This window comes from Danio rerio, chromosome 3, assembly GCF_052040795.2.
Source record: "Danio rerio strain M-AB ecotype USA chromosome 3, GRCz13ab, whole genome shotgun sequence".
Lineage (NCBI taxonomy): Eukaryota > Metazoa > Chordata > Actinopteri > Cypriniformes > Danionidae > Danio > Danio rerio.
Window position 1 is genome coordinate 41,650,458 of NC_141023.1, and position 13,283 is coordinate 41,663,740.

General features: G+C 35.6%; 1 long non-coding RNA gene across 4 annotated transcripts in view; it reads right to left on the reverse strand.

Annotated features, from left to right (window-relative positions):
- Nucleotides 1-13,283, reverse strand: part of LOC141381264 (uncharacterized) — a 94,784-nt gene that overhangs the window by 69,733 nt on the left and 11,768 nt on the right. For all 4 annotated transcript variants that reach the window (XR_015481091.1, XR_015481092.1, XR_015481093.1 and 1 more), the window contains one exon: nucleotides 9,694-9,808. This is a non-coding gene — a long non-coding RNA (uncharacterized LOC141381264). The remainder of the gene's footprint in view (nucleotides 1-9,693; nucleotides 9,809-13,283) is intronic.

The following is a 13,283-nucleotide window of genomic DNA, read 5'->3' on the forward strand; positions in this document are numbered from 1 at the left end:
TTTTATCTTTTGGCAAATTCATTTAAGATGTGCATGATTTCTCATAAAAGCAGGATAAGCATTTTTTTTTTACTGTTCGTTGTGCTACACTCATTACCGTTTTCTCATTTTGATTCCACAAAATAAAAGTTTTTTGTTGAAGTGCTATTTTATGAATAGTTTTTAAGTAACATTTTACTTAAAGGGGGTGTTAATAAGACACCTTGACACTTTTATTATCATGACATGACATATTAAAAGTGATCTGGACATCTTATAACAACCACCATTAAGTGTCATTTATGCGGTTATGTAATTTTAAATGCATTGTTGACATTGTTTGAGAGTAACTAAATACATTGAAACCTGTCAGCGTCTTTGTCATGACAACTTGACATTACCAAGACAACATAACCTGTTATTAACTTGACTGTCATGAGGTTGTTATAATTGTGTTCTAAATATTTGTTTAAGGTTTATATTATAGACCCTCATGTCCTACGCTCAATTAATTATGGACAATTGATTATTCCCAGAATATCAAAATCAGGTAGACCTTTCTCATATCTGGGACTTAAACTCTAGAAAAGCCTTCCTAGCACAGTTCGGCAAGCAGACTAGATTCAAGATTTCTTTGCATTAGCATGCACATAAAACACAAATGCTTCTGAAATCCAAATCCTCTAAAGGATTGTTAGTCTGCACTACTAGGGCAACCGGAGCCATGAACACTTCCCAAAAGACATTATAATTTAAACGGCATCTACTATTATGTTAGTCTGTTTGTATTATTCCCGAGGTTTCCATAATCCTGGACCAAGCCGTATCCTGAGCAGATGTTGTGGTGGTCATGGAGGAGTGGAGAGCATGAGACTGATTCCTGTAAGACCCCAGTGACAGACGAGTCTCTGTACTGATCTCGTGGGCCAGCCTGTACACCAGCTGGTGACCCACTCACACCTGCAGTTCTCCACGATGGACGTCCAGCGTTCTTCAGTCTCCAGCGCCTACACATCAGCTCTGCGCAAGAAGTTTGGCTAGAGGAGAAATGTTTGTGCCCAACTGAGCCTGGTTTCTTTCCTTCACTTTCGTCAATTGATGAAGTTTGTTCCTCACCACTGTTGCAACTGGCTTGCAAGGTTTGGGACTCGTGGAGCTGCTCAGTGTTTGGACTTTCAGCACTGAAATTTAAACCACACTGAACTGAACTATACAGAATTTCAACTCTGATAACTGGACTGACACTTTTACTAGAACTTCTTTGTTAAGCTGCTTTGACACAATCTACGTTGTTAAAGCACTATAGAAATAAATATTAATTGAATTGAAAGTTTAAGACAAGTTATGTTGTCTTGATAACATTAAGTTGTCATGAAGTAGTGACCTTCTGTCTGTGTGGATTACAATAAACGTGTTTTTTGGTTTCGTTATTTCAAAAAATCTGTATATTGATCAGTATATTTATTCATTTTCCTTCAGCTTAGTTCCTTTATTTATGAGGGGTCGCCACAGTAGAATGAACCGCCAGCTTATCCAGCATATGTTTTGCACAGCGGATGCCCTTTAAACCGCAACCCAATCACTGGAAAACACCCATACACTCTCTCATTTACACACACACACTCATAACACACACACACAACACACTTTTCCGGAGCACCCGGAGTAAACCCACGCAAACACGGGGAGAAACTCCACAGAAATGCCAACTGACCCAGCAGGGGCTCGAACCAACTTTCTTGCTGTAAGGTAACAGTGCTAAACATTGAGCCACCGTGCTGCCCTCAGTATATTTATATGTTAGCCATAAAAAGAAAAATCTCAAGGGCTCTAATTATATAAAACATATTTAAATTAATAAATACATCAGACTAAAAGGAATAAGACCTTCTATTATGGTAATACAGTGAAAACGTCCTTGCTCTGTTAAACAGCTCTTGGGAAATGTTTAAAAATGAATTACAATTTGACAGAAGGGCTGTGTGTATTAGCCTGGATTTCTTTCTTTGGCTAAATAAATACATTACCAAGACTTACACTGCTTCAAATCAAAGAATTCCCCGCAAAAACGGGAGGTCAGCGACACAGACATTGTAAATGTTTTTGCAAGAAGATACAAATCCTTTTATTCCTGCAACATTAATAACAGGCTGAGGTCATATTTGAAGAACTCGACCACAAACATCAATTCCACACACCCCAATGACACGATTTAATACACTTTTCAAACCGCCGCTTTTCTGCATTCCACTCAGATCACAAAGATCTTACAACAAACATAATCATGTTTTTATTAAGTCACATCTGTGCCTGTTTTAATGGTGTGAGAGTTTATATTCATAAGCCACGACTGCCTGGGTTTTCCCATGAGTCTGAGGGCAGAGAGCGGATTTCTGCATTCTTTAGGTTAAGTCTGAGACACGGATCGCTCCAGAAAACACCCAAAAGACTTCCTTCAATGATCCTGAATCATATTTCTTAGGCTTCACACAGTCCATATGTCATATATGTGGCTGCGGATGTCAGGAACCATGTCTGGAGGAGCCCAAGCATCAGACACATTTGGGCATGTGTTTGCTCCCACTGCCCTGTAATAAACCAAACCCTATGATTACGGGTGCTGATCTTGAAGTCTGCATTCCAGGAAGCCCAACATCTTTTTTGTTTAAGCTGAATAGCACATTTACATTGGAGATTGAGTTATGCAAAGCACTCTCTGCAGGGCAGTCAGCCAGATATCCAGCCTGGAGGAAAGATAACTGCCTAAATACTACTGAGATAGTTATCAGTTAAAAGAAACCGGGTGCCTTTAAGTCATCCGTACACAAAACACTACGCCATTAGTGCGACGTATAAACAAAAGCACCTGTATCATAACTGAAACTGCGTGCTTACACTTATGAAAAAAAGGCGTTTATTTAAGTGTACTATTAGCATGCTTCTTTTAAACTTGAAAATAAAGTGTATTTTCAGTTTACTCTTTATAAACTTATCTGAATGTACTTTAAATATACTTAATGCGATGAAGTGTATGACATCTTACGCCTATACTATTTTTAAACATGTTTATTATCATAAAAGTATGGTAAAACTGTAGTTTAAATAACGATTCACATCATTTACTACTGGCTTATTATCCGCCTATTATTAACTGTTTATTAATAGTTATAAATAGGGATGCCCCGATCAGGTTTTTTCCCCCTTGAGTCATTTGATTTTAAACATCTACCGATACCGAATCCTGATCTTATATTTTTATAATACATAAAAAAAGAATAAAGAAGATCGAAGAGACAAATGCAGGAAGTTCCTTATTTTTCACTTAAATTACTTTATTTTAACATTCAACAATTCTTTTAACAACGTCTATAAAGTAACTTGAGCAATCAAATAATAACTAACATAAATTCTTCACCTTATCCGATATCTACATCTGCATATCTACAGATCTACATATCAGTTTGCCATGGCAATGTTGTCATCATCAACTTTATAATACCTCCAGACCGCAGACATACTTGGGTTGTTGCTAGATCGGATACGGTTGCGGCCGGAAGTTAACAAGAATTATTTATATTATTTATTACATCTATTACGTCCTTTAATACAATCCAATTCCGATCGAGTCTGAAACCTCGTGATTGGGCCCGATTTTTCGATCATGTGATCAGAGCTGGACATCCCTACTTATAAAGTAAGATCTTATTTTACATTCCTGATCCTCCTACCAAATAACTAAACTCAACTACTACTTTACTAACTATTAATAAGCAGCTAATTACTAGTTTATTCAACTAAAAGTCTTAGCTAATGATTTGCTAATTGATAAAGTGTGAGCAAAAATAACTTAGATGTTCTTAAAATACTTGGTTTGCAGTTGTTTTTACTCTTGAGCAGCCTATTCGTTTTTTTTTCAGTACATAAATCAGACTCCCTGGTTTCAGAGATAAAGATTAAAGCTAGTCTAAGACTAATCTGCATGATTGAGCTGTCTAAACTGAAAATAACTTGAAATATCTGAAAACACACCAGTATCATTGTTTTGACTCAAGACACAGATCAGTCATGTTTCTCTCTCTTTTTTAAAATAAAAGCTGCTCAAATGCCTAATTTAACTACACTGTAAAAGATATCTGTAAATTAGCAGTTTTCTGTATTGTGTGATTCATGTTTTTATTTTTTCCTCTTTATTTCTGCTTTTGTATTGTATTGTGAGACATTGATCATTCTTTCAATAACTTTTAACCTTCAAAAGTAAAAAAAAAAAATAAATAAAAAGTTTTTTTTATTAAGTTTAAGTTTTTTTTTTTTTTAAGTTATTTTTTTTAACATTTTTAATAGTTTAACACAGGGGTGCCCAAACGTTTTCTGATAAGGGGCCAAAACCCAAACTTGATTGAGGGCTGTGGGCAAAAGTTAAATATTCCAAATCGTATTACATTACATTTTCCATGGGTAATTTCCTCATTTATTTTCTAATATTTAAAAATAACTAGAAAATGTTGCTTTAAAACATATCAATTATTGATGCAGTATCATTTTAAACATTTTATAATGAGTTTATTATAGTGAAAACAAACAATTCTATTTATAACACAACAGATTTCAGTGCTCAATACATTAGTCAAGCTGTTCCTGCCATTACCTTGATTTGCTCACCGATATTATGTGCATTGTCTGTCATCTGTCAACTGACAGTATTTCCATTTTAAAAGTCTGATTTATTTGCAACATTTAACTCAAACACAATTTTTTTTGTAGCTCCTCAATTAAAAAAAAAAAAAAGAAACTAAAGGTTACATTAAATTTGAAATGATGATCTCTGCCAAAGGCTTCAACCAACTCCCCATCATTCTCTCTCTCTTTTCAGATGGGATGGTGGGCCACACTAAAGGATAGGAATAATTTTTGTTATTTTACGGACTTAATTTTCTATATATTATTGCTTATGCAATATATTATTTCAAACTACTAAAATGTCAATAAATGTCACTTCGTTAAATGGTAGAGATCAATTTTCAACATCAAAAGTTGACAGAGCAGAGACCGAAGACCAAAGGTCCCATTATGCAATTAACAACCGCAAACAAGCAGAAATCACTTAGTGAAACTGTTATTAACAGATATTTGTTTGCAAAAATCAAATATGCTAAGTATTCTTACAACCAGACTAACTGTCCTCTTAAAATGTGTTCATAATTAGATAACTTTGCAAACTAATCTTATTGTACTATACTAGTACATAGACTAGATCAGGGGTGCCCAAATTTTTCTTATGAAGGGCTAAAACCCAAACTTGATTTAGGGTGGTGGGACAAAGGTAAATATATGAAACTTTTAAAAAGTTGCCATGGTAATTTCTTAGGATTTAAAAATAAAGAGAAAAAATACTTTAATAATATTAATAATTGTATATATAAATAAATCGGTCAAAGGTTTACTTTGAACAGTTAACAAAACAGTTACTTTTGAACAGTTAATTTAAAGTGTAGTAACATTTCACAATGTTTCAATTTGTATTGTATTTTTGAATAAATAAATGCAGATTTGGCGAGCAGGAGAAGCTTAATTTAAAGAATTTAAAAATCATGATAACCCAAAACTTTTGACAGGTATACTATATATTTTGCATTCTATAATGAACTTTTTATTGATTTGTGACAGCATTTACATTTTTTTAATTCAGATTTATGCAAAACATTTAATTAAAACATTTAATATCAGTTTTTTTTTTTTGTAGCTCAGCAATGAAAGAAAGAAAGAAAGAAAGAAAGAAAGAAAGAAAGAAAGAAAGAAAGAAAGAAAGAAAGAAAGAAAAGGTTACTTAACAGTAAGGTAACAAAGGCAACTTTGGGCCTCTCTGGGCAAGATGTTAATAAATGAAGTTACAAGAAGTTACATGGTTTCGAGTGTGGTCCTGAAAAATCTTTGTTCGAAGTGGTATCTACCCCTTGCCTTTAGCCCTACGGCTTCAAGCTACAGAGAATTGGGACACCCCTACCCCTTCAGAGGAACAAGCAAACGAGGGGTAGGGGTAAGGGGAAGTTCTAAGGGGTAGAATTGGGATTCGACCTTGAAATATGCTTTCCTACTTTTCATAAGTGTATGACCTCAAATAATAGCGTGGGTTATATGTGAAAACTTCACCCAAACATCCATCCAAATCATCAACTCTGAAAAGATTATTAATGAGTTCCACTCAACACTTAAGTCGACTGGCATGACAAACATTACAGTTTTTGGGAATGGAACTCATTTCCGTCCTCATCCTCATGCCAAATTCTAATTTGTAATTAAAGCATTGTTTTGACTTCTGAGCTCATGCATGAAATACAGTCAGACCACACAATGTCTGAGTGCAAAAGAGAAGGGAAAATGACTCGATAATGAAGTTTTGGACTGAAAAAGAACTGATTACTTATTTTGACACTTGACCTTGATGTATCTTGCGATGCCAGTTCCACCTCAGAGAGCCCAACAAAAACACAGAACATGAAAACATCAGGCCACAAACCACATAGTGGTTGGCCAGACAAATGAATGGCTTCTTGAGTAAAGCAACCGTTGCTTGGTTTCACGGAAAGATGGCAATTTTATTCTGAGTCAGAGGGCTCCGGGGTCCTCATATTTCAACATTCTCAAACCTTTTGAACTCTCTGTATTGATCATAGGAATGAACGATTCATATTTTTATTCAGGCTGTATTCATATCGGACGCGATATCATCTGTGTTATCTCTGTCTATCGAAGACTTTTTTACATTTATTTTTAAATCACATCTGGAGCAAAGTACTAGATTATGCTACACTTAAAAAATATTTAATATATTAAATATTTAGATTTGCCTATTATGTATGCATATAAAATGTTCATCCATTTGGATTCAATACTTTTAAAATAACCCAACTAATAAACAATATGTCATTGATATTTGTTAGTTAAACACACATAAAACAAATAAGAACAAGATTTATGTAATAATATGTAAGGAAAAGGGAATTACAAAGATACAAACATTCTATCTAAAACTATCTCCCATCTAAAACTATCATTTTATCTAAAACTATTTCCTGACAGAAATCATCATCAATAAATCAAATGTGTTTGAAATAAGTCAATTTTGTCCCCGGATATCAAGTAAACCTTACAATTTAGCTAATTGAACACGGCTTTTTCTATGTTTATATTCATGTACTGTATTTTAAATGATTCATTCAAATTTAGATTGATTCTAAACAAATCTAACACATTTTAAAAAACCTGACAAATTTTAAAAAATCAAAAGATTACAAGCATGATAAACTTCATTGTGATTCTTTTTTTTATACTTGTTTATATATTCGTTACATACTAGTATGTACTTATTATATACCGGTTCTTATTTATTAAATAAGTATTACTTAATAAATACACCCTAGCACTTTTTTATTGGTCAACAGGATTAATTCAACAGATTAGTCACTTAAAACCAGAACAAAAGAAGTTGCGACTAGTAAAAAAAAATAATAATAATTAAAAAAAAACTTTGCTTAGTGCCACCCAAACTTTCTGCTTGAATTGGAAATAGTCAACTGTTAATAATAGAGATATTTGCCAGACACTGATGGAAGAAGGTTAAAGACGCTCAAAAAGAAAAATCATATTTTCCACAATGAGCCATTGGAAAGAGCTTGCAACATGCAGATGAAAGCAAAGAGGGGATGAGATCACACATTATACTTTTAGCCTCGGCACTGGCAGAACATCTCATGGGGTTTTATTTCAAATGTGTGCAGTTGTATGTATTTGACTGTTTTTTTGTCATCCAGGTAAGAGAAAGAAAGGGAGGACAGCTTTGCCAAGAACACAAAAAATGTCCAAGTTATGGACAAATTGAGTGTTGAGTGAATGCTCAACATGTGGGAAACCCAGGAGACATCTCTGAAAACCATGAGATTCCCTGAAAGACACATTTTTGCTTTGTGAGGTAAAGCCTCTTTGGCTGAGGGTATCTGAAAGTTGTTGCTCAGTACATTTGAGCATGATTTCAGCTCTGGCCAGTGGTTGAGATACATAGGGAATTGCTGCCTGATAATTGCAGCTACTTTATAGTGAAGACAGATCTAGTCACTGCCATAACGTAATGTGATTGTTTTCAAGTTCATTCATTTTCTTTTTGGCTTAGTCCCTTTATTAATCTGGGGTCGCCACAGCGGAATTATCCGCTAACTTATCCAGCACATGTTTTACGCAGTGGATGCCCATCCTGCCTAAACCCATCCAAACTCATTCGCACACATACATGCACTATAGACAATTTAGCCTACCCATTTCACCTGTACCGCATGTGTTTGGACTGTGGGGGAAACTGTAGCATCCAGAGGAAACCCACGCGAACATGCAAAATCCACACAGAAAAGCCGACTGACCCTGCCAAGGTTCGAACCAGCGACCTTCTTGCTGTGAGGCGACAGCACTACCTACTGTGCCACTGCGTTGCCCTGTGTTCACGTTCAAATAAATAAAGAAATTAAGAACACTACATTTGTTTCTTAATGATAAAACATTCACACTTTTTTAGATTATTATAGGGAGACCAGACGTGTTATTGTTTTATTTAGTGTCCCCCCACAACTGTTAGAGTCTGTTTGTGTCTCCTTTTATTGTCCTGATTAATTAGGAAAACAAAATTCTAAATAATGCATTGACATGTATTTCACTATGCTTAAAAAACGTATTTAATGCTGGGTGTTAGTAGTTGTCTTGTCAAATAAGCCACTCATGTCATTGTCCATTTTTAAGAATAAAATTACCACCCCATCCCATTCACATGTCAATCAAGTTGTAGTTTGTGAATGTGAGACCTGAACAAACAAAAGCATAACTGCCTCCTTAGTTTGATCTTTGCTGTTATTGTTTGCTAAACTTTAACCTCTTAAGGCACAAGGTATTTTTCATGCATTTTTGGAATGCTTATTGGAACCAAATTTACATAAAACACTTTTTCCTGACTGTTTTTAATGCATATATAACATCTAACTTTTTTTGAACATTTTTTGACTATCAGAGAGTAAAAACAAAATTTTCCCCCCTTTTTGGACAGTTAAAAATAGTGTTTGGGACATTTCATATGCTGCAAAACAGTTGCAGGATGACACTTTATGTCTAAAATAAAATATAAAACATTGAAAGTATTTTTAAATAGCCACTTAAGATTTAAATGTGCTGTCCACCTATGTGGTCACTAAGCCGGTTAAATATTACAACTGTTTTTGTTAACAAATAAGTATACTGACAAATTAATCAGTCAACCCAGGCTAAATCTGAAAACTTACCTCTGTATACATTTCTGGAGAGAGCAAAACACGTCCCAGGAGCTACATTGTTTATTTTTTTTTTCTCTGAGTTTTTGTTTTCGTGAATCTCAAATTTTTCTCGCGAGTGCCATTCGCGCCTGCTGTTCTTGTGTAAATCCACCAGTGGCCGCTGTTGACTAACTCACAGACTGACTGAATGACTGACCGATCCTTTCACCTCGCCTTCCCTAAACCCAACTGAAAATATTTTTAAAAACACCTATTGACCTGCCCACCCACTCCTTAAACCCAACCGCAGTGTTTTGAAAAGCAATCCAGAAAATGAAAATCGTGATTTTTACAATGATTTCAGATTACCACATTCTCACCCTATTACTTACTTGTTTATTTAATTTTTTGGCTTCTGGTTTTGTCTTACCTGCTTTCTGGAACCGTTCTTCACCAGAATCGAACTCCGTTGTCGCGGTCAACTCTGCTCTGCATCTCAAGTCCGTTGACGCAGGTGCCGAGCTACTGGACAAACTGGTAACACACTGTAAAAAATGCAGGGTTCCACACAATTTATTCATGTCATCCCAACACAAATTGTTTAAGTTAACTTAACACTTTTAACAAATTTATGTGGATTAAACATAAAAAAATCTAATTGTCCCAAAGAAATCTCAAGAATTGTGTTGTATCAGCTCATTTTAAATAGGTAGTTTGAACGAGCAAAAAAAAAAATATTTTTTGTACAAAGGGAAAGCCGTCCATATGTAGGCAAGTGGTCAGCTGGTTAGCAAGATAAGGAATGGCATCATATCGCCCCATAGCATTCATTTGAAAGACAAATTGCAGCCATACGTAGCTCTGGCTACATTATTCGTGATCTCCAGAAACGTATATAGGGCTACGTTTTCAGAATGAGTCTATGTTGGAATTATTTATAAGATGGATATGGAAAACAAAATGTAAAAAAATAATAAAATCCTAAAACGAAAAATAGAAATGAGAAAGTAGAGGTACAAAATGACCACACAATTAAATTAAAGCTAAACAGAAATAATCAAAGAGTTCAGATGCAAAAATCATCTGAAATTTTCTTCTAAAATGAGCATTTTTCTCAGCGTCCAACATTTTTGTTAATTTATTTCACTTTAAATGCAATGCAGAGAATCTATTTGTTTGCCATACAATGAATTTACTGAACATACAAACAGGAGCTTGCGAAAAATGCTAATTTATGCTCATAGAAGACATTTTCAGATGGCATTTAGAAATTTTTGCCTCTGAACTCTTCAGTTTAAAAATAGTAGATAAAATTAAAGCAAGCAAACATTAAAACTTAAAGTTATGATGAAAATAAATGAAATTAATTAAATAACATATAAACAACAAAACCACAGTTTGAAGCTTGATTTCAATCTTAAAATGTAACATTTTGTGTGTCTTCACAAACATATCTGAAAGTAATTGAATGGCGTGTCTCTCCTGAGGGCGAGTTAAGAGCAGAGAAAGTGATCAGTTGGTGATTCACTGATGGATGCAAATAAGGATGCAAATAAGCAGGAAAATCAGTTGAACTCAGATTTCTCAGGACGTTTCTCAGCAACGTTTTTTTTCCCACTCTTAGCATTTTAATTTCAGCCAATCAGCTTACAATTCCAACAGAGCTGCGTGACTGGACAGCAATTAACACTCAACTGTTATGCGTTAAAACCAACTGCTTCTCTCCTCAGGGTTTCGGTTTTCTCGTTTATATCTTCAACCGACACAACAAACTGAACCTCCTTTAAAAGAAGTTACTCTTGTTAGCTTTGACTACAACACTCCTGCCATTTAACACAATACCGGTCGCTTTTCATGCAGTTGTTCATTCTTGAGGAATTTTGGGGTATTCAGAAGCAGCGTTGTGCACTAATGTGGGTTATACCTTGTTAACTTTCCCTTGTCACTGTGCTGTGGTGGGAAAGAACACTGAGGTATATAAATCGCAACAGTGAGGGGGAATAAAGCTGACAAAATGGGTAAGAAAAGGGCGTAAGGCTAGGAATAAGCAGCTTTAGATGTTTCTGAATGGTGTGAGTATTAAAGAAGGCCAATGGGTGGAGTTTGAGAAGTTAACTGACAATCAAAGGCAGCACTGAAGGAATCCCCACACTGCACTTCCATAAAGGAGAGGGAACAACAGGATTGAGCCATTCACACTGGACTGCTCCGTCCTGCTGGTGGAGGACGATGCTCAAAAGAGCCAGTGGGGTGTGAGGAATGAGTATGCAGATCTGCTGAATGCAGCTGCCCTGCGCTATGGCTCTCAGGAATCTGTCCTGTCATGGAGATTCACAGCCTTGTCCATCAAGAAGGAGCGTAAGGGGATTTACACACTAGAGACAGATCTGATTGAGCTCTTGATGGATAGGATGAGTTTTGAAGGTGTGAATAGAACTGAATAGACAAGCTCCACCCTTCTTGGTTACCGTTGCTAGAACTTGCTTCACAGAACAGATTATGGAAGTCATACACATTTTCAGCCCAGGCTCCTTGGAAATATGTGACTCAACCTACATCAGGGCTATTCAACTAGTTTGTCATTGGGGCCGGTTCATGAAAAGCATCCCAAACGAATGGTCGGAAAGATATGACTTGCTATATGAGTGATGATTAAACTGCATATAAGAGCCCATATGTCCCTTAAGACACCCACGTTGGCTTTTTCTACATTAAAAATGTTAATATATTGTATTTTGAAACTACATAATATAAGTGCCATCTGCGCTCATGCATACATAATCATATTAATAATATTTCGTCTAACATATCTTTTGTTTACATTGCACTGAAACTCTCACCGTGGGAGACACAAGCCCAATGCTCCTCTTGCGCCTGCATATTGTCATATTTTCTTACATTAGAAATAACAAACTTGTAAGCGGTAAAGATGTGATATGGGAACGGCCGCTGCTATAGTTAATCCGGTGTGTGTAGCGCACAGTTGGCAACTTGGCATAACTTTGTTTAATTACAGCAGTTTCATTTTGTTCCGTGCAACAGAAATGTGGCTTAGAAGCCTTTACGATTAATTAACTGTCACAAATTAAAGGGCAGTAAAAAGTGAAATCGGCTAATCGTTGCATCTCTATTAATGATATCAATGCATAGTACAAAAGGCCTTTTCTAAAAATACATCCAAATGTTTTCGGCTCTTCGCGCCACTCACTTATGGTGACTCACGCTCTGTGCAGCTACTGTAGCTCATGCTGTTTTGAACAGACGCACGTCACTTCTTAACTATAGCGGCCATTTTTGGACTGAACTAAATTTATTTTTGATCTCTTGGTCACACTATTTGGAGGGCCAGAACAAATTGCCTCGGGTGCCAGGTTCGGCTTGCAGGTGGCTAATTGAATAGCCCTGGCCTATATTTTAGTGAAACATAACATAAGTTGGTCCCAGTACGTTTTGTTGCATGTTCCAGTTGACAAATCCACAAGAGGGTGCTATTTAGATTTCTATTAACCTGAAATACACTACTTAGGGTAGATTTTGTTATACATTTCAAATACACTATCTTTTTGTACACACCCATAAGAAGGCAGGCCTAATCCCTTTTCTAAACCCAACCAATAGTGTTTTTAAAAGCAAATGTATCAGAAGAGTGTGTTGTGGCCATGTAGTCATTGCTTATATATATGTTACATCCGAATTGAGCTGCGGATCAGTTGAAATACTTGAACTCCTGCGACTAGACCGTATGCAACCTGCCGACCGGATATGATGTATTCCACTGTTGTCCATGCAGATCCGTGCGCGCGAGTCCGCGAGATGAAAAATAAGAGTTTATTTGTTTATTTTTTGGATTATTAAAAAGTCTATATTAAAAAAAACTTTTCTGTTCATAAATGTAAGAAAGAAAGTAATAAAAATATATATTTTTTAAAGTTGTCTCCACATTCCCTCCGATATTTTAGCGGTCTATGAGTTTCTAGTATTTATTCATCCATTAAACTATGTAAACTCACAGAGATTAAA